This window comes from Hipposideros armiger, unplaced genomic scaffold (genome assembly GCF_001890085.2).
Source record: "Hipposideros armiger isolate ML-2016 unplaced genomic scaffold, ASM189008v1 scaffold_195, whole genome shotgun sequence".
NCBI classification, from domain to species: Eukaryota; Metazoa; Chordata; class Mammalia; order Chiroptera; family Hipposideridae; genus Hipposideros; species Hipposideros armiger.
Window position 1 is genome coordinate 389,720 of NW_017731545.1, and position 4,252 is coordinate 393,971.

At 40.5% G+C, this 4,252-nt stretch overlaps 1 long non-coding RNA gene across 1 annotated transcript in view; it reads left to right on the plus strand.

The window, feature by feature from the left end:
• The first annotated feature begins 98 nt into the window (after positions 1–98).
• Positions 99–4,252, plus strand: part of LOC109388410 (uncharacterized) — a 40,674-nt gene continuing 36,520 nt past the window's right edge. The window contains exon 1 of the long non-coding RNA XR_002125211.1: positions 99–238. This is a non-coding gene — a long non-coding RNA (uncharacterized LOC109388410). The remainder of the gene's footprint in view (positions 239–4,252) is intronic.

The following is a 4,252-nucleotide window of genomic DNA, read 5'->3' on the forward strand; positions in this document are numbered from 1 at the left end:
GCTTGTGATTATTTGGATTAGTTGTGTAACTTGCTTTGGCTAATGGAATTTTAGCAGAGACAAAGTGAGCAAAATCTTGAAATGTACTTGTGCAGGAGGTCATGCCTTCTTGTGTTGTGGTCATCATCATGAAAAGAACATGCCCCAGGGAGCCTGCTGATCAAGGAAGATGAGAGACACTGGAGCCTGGAGTGTAGCCCAGACTACATTGGCTAATTCCTAACCTCTCAACAAACATGTAAGCAAGAAATGATTGTTTATTGTTTTGAGCCACTGAGTTTTGTGGTGGTTTGTTATGCAGCACATTATGTTATAGCTGACTGATACAGGGCCATTGAAAGAATAGGGAGAGAGAGATTCTTAGTGTGTTGTGAACAAAATTTACAAAAATGTTCAGCTTGGGGTAGTTGCATAGCAAGCCCCTAGTCACTGTGAGAGGTACTGAATTGGTGATTATATTTCACATATTTATAAAAGAATTGCGTGAACCACACTATGCTCTGCATGTCTGACCTGCCTGTTGAAATCTTCCTTTTGTTGACATAAGAATGTCCAAACCAGGGCTGGCCAAGTGGCGCGATGGTTGAGAACTGGCTTGGGACGCCAGAGGGCCCTGGTTCGGATCCCACATGTGAGGGCCAGTGACACTGCCCTCTACAAAAAAAAAATGTCCAAACCTGTATAGAATTTTATGAGTTTATTTGAGCCAAAACTGATGACAGGACACAAGATCTCAAATACTCTGGAGAATGACATTTTACAGTTTATTTTATGCATTTAAAATTAAGGAGGGAACTAAGGGAAATTACATGAGGGTGGGAGAAAGAAAGGTGGGGATTGGATTGCAGAATAGTTAACAAGATTATGTGCTGTCTTTAGGGTGGTTATGCCTTTGAGGGACCTGGAAAAGAGGATTACTCTGACTTTTCAAAGGTGTGTTAACCTAGATGCATAAGAACAATGGGCTAGGCTTGCTTAAAAACCCTTCACTAAAGAAGTTATAGGCCTGGGGCATGACTACCCACCATGACTGCCCAGTTAGGAATTTATGATCAGATAACCCTGTGAAGTTACTTTCTATTAAATTTATCACAGCACCACTTTTTCATCCACACTCTTTTTTTTCTTTTTAAGATTTTTTATTGGGGAATTGGGGGAAGAGAACAGTGTTGGGGAATCGGGGAAGGGGAACAGACAAGTTGCTGTCCTTTTGTTCTTCAGTCTAGTTGTGGAGGATGTCGNTATAAATAGAGTTTTTTGTTGTGGTTGTTTTTATGAATAGCACTTTAAACATCTGTGTGTAGGTTTTTGTGTGGACATCAATTTTTAAATCATTTGAGTAAATACACAGGGGCATAATTGCTATGTGATATGATGAGTATGTTTAGTTTTGTAAGAAACTACCAATCTGTTTTCCAAAGTAACTGTACTATTTTGCATTCCTACCATCAATGAATGAGAGAGTTCCACATCCTTGTCAGCATTTCATATTATCAGTGTTTTGGATTTTGTCCATTCTAATAGGTGTGGAGTGGTAACATATTTTAAATTTCTCAAAATTCTGTGGGCTATCTAGGTTGCTCTTTCAGAAAGGCAGTATCTAGCAGCTGAGCAGCATAGCAGGAGCTGGATGGTCTAGGACAGGGGTCGGCAAACTGCGGCTCGCGAGCCACGTGAGGCTCTTTGGGTACATACATGTGGCTCTGAAGTAAAATTGAAAATGAAAATAAAACTATCAGTTTTATTTATAAAATTTTTAAAGGATATTATTCACATAATGGTGATTTCATTTGTTTTATTGCTCTCGAATGATTTTTAAATTGTTGTGAGGGACAGGATTGGCTCTTCTGTCTCAAAAGATGATCTCTCCTGTATTTCTGGGACAATGGCTGGGATGGCTGCGGCCTCACTCCATGTGGTCTCTTATCCGTCAGCAGGCTAACCCAGGCTTCTTCACATGGTGGTGGAAGTGTTCCAGTAGCAAGAGAGGACTTACCCAGTTGTGCAGCACTTTTCAAGCCCCTACTTATCTTGTTTGGCACATCCCATTGTTTGAAGCGGGTCACATTACCACACCCAGATTGAGGAATAGAGAAATAAACTCCACCTCTTGATGGGAGGAGCTGTAAAATGTACCGTATTTCCCCCATGTATAGCAGATGGTGACTGTGTTATCTAACTGAGCAAAGGAATGATCTCTGGCATTACATTAACCACTCTAAATCCCCACCCCAGGTCGCACACAGAAAAGCAGTGTCTTCAGTTATTGCAGGGGAATATTATAGAAAGGAGATTAGATAATCTCATTTTTCTTTTCTAATTATCCAGTTGCTATCATTCCAAAGGGGCAGTCATCAATTCCTCAGACCCCAGCATTAAGAACTCACAGCCTCTGGTCTTAATGTTCTAGAAAAGAAAAGCATTACATTTATTCTTTCTTAACTGCTGAGAAAGATGTTATTGAGGTTTAAGGGGTGATAGCTAATCATACCTTTTCCCTTTCCATCTTTGGAATCAGGAATCAGTTGAGAAGTAGATGCAAGCAATGGGATTCGAGATCAAAATAGCACCTCTGTTGCTGGCAGCAGTGGACCAGAGAATGTGGTTTGGGCTACAGCCAGACAAGGCTCCTGCTTCTTCCTCACGGAAAGGGAACTTGGGTCTGCAGAGCAGGTCTGCTGGCCTGGCCAGACCAAAGAATTGTCGCCTCTCACTTTTTAAGTCATGGTAGTCATGACACAGGGGTCATGCAGGGCCACCCAGGCTCTGGTAGCTGCGGCTCCTCCCCACTCACCCCAGCCAGCAAGGTGTATATGGAAGTTTAGGTGGAGGTTTGCTATTCTGATTTTTGTTGTTGCAATTTTTCTATATGCATATATTTTAAAAACTTTTTTGTTGAAGCATAGTACATTTTCACAAATTTCAATACATTTTCACAAATTAAAAACACTCATGTAACCAGCACATGGATCAAAAATCAGAAAAATTACCAGCTCCCTAGAAGCTATTATGGACTCTTTTTTTGTCTGGCTTCTTTTGCTTAAAATTATGATTGTGAGGTTCACCATGTTGTGTCTAGATGTAGATTGTTCATTCTGATTGCTGTGTAGTATCCTACTGTGTGAATACCCCTTTAATTTATCCATTGTACCTGTGATGGACATGCGTGTAGTTGCCAGATTTGGTGAATTAAAAGCATTCTCATATGTGCCTAAAATGTGCAGGTATTTCTGGTTGATATACTTCTAGAAATATCCCTATGGGGCCCAGTAGTTCCACTTCTAGACATATATCTAACAAAAAATGTCTAGCAATTTTCAATACTGAGGATTGTTTTCCAAAGTGAAATTGTTTGGCACTCACATTGGCAGCATTATGAGAGTTCCAGTTGCCCACCCTTCTTGCCTCCTAATACTTTGGAAAAGGCAAAATTCTATATCATATTCTATAGATGAGGGAGGGAGAAAAATGAGTCCCCTTGTCATTGAAAAGGGAAGAATTTTAAAAGGAATTTAAAAAATGCATCCTTCTACTTCATTTTCTGATGTATTTTAAAGTTGTAGACAATTAACAGATGGGGTCTTTTTAGGTGTAACATCATCTTACAATCAGGAGATTGATTTATGATCTAACTTTAGAAACTCGAGATGCTCTGAACGTCTCACCCAGCTCTTAGAGGAATTATTTTGCAGACAAAACGTTCCCTCTATGGAAATTATGATAAAGCACCAATTAGTGACTGTAGAAACAAAGTGGGAGTGTTTAACCTTTCAGGCGTGCCAACAATGTGCTCCTTAATTTGAAAATAGGGTACAAAGTGTTAGCAAGTGAAGAATAGTAATCATTCATCACTCAACTTGACATCTCCTTTGCAGCAGAGGCAAGAGAAGGGATCCTCTCTGCTCCATTTATTCTGACTTTCATCTGACTTCTCTGAGAGAGGACCAGATGCTCTAATGAGGGGTAGCAGACACTGAAAATATCTGGGGATCAGGCGAAAACATGCTGACAGCTTTTCCCTCGAGAAGCCTATCTACCCTCCAAGCTCCTCAGAGCACTTTATGTGCAATACCCAGCAGCAAGTCTTATGATCCCTTTTTACCAAATGGTAGAAAAGTGGTGCAGGGAACTAAAATGGCTCACTCGAGGCTACAAGGGAAGCCAAATGTTCAGCTTAAAATAGAAACAGAGAGCTCTGGGAAACTCAGACAGCCTGAGACAGTCCTTTAATCCTTTAATCTCTGGACTCTTC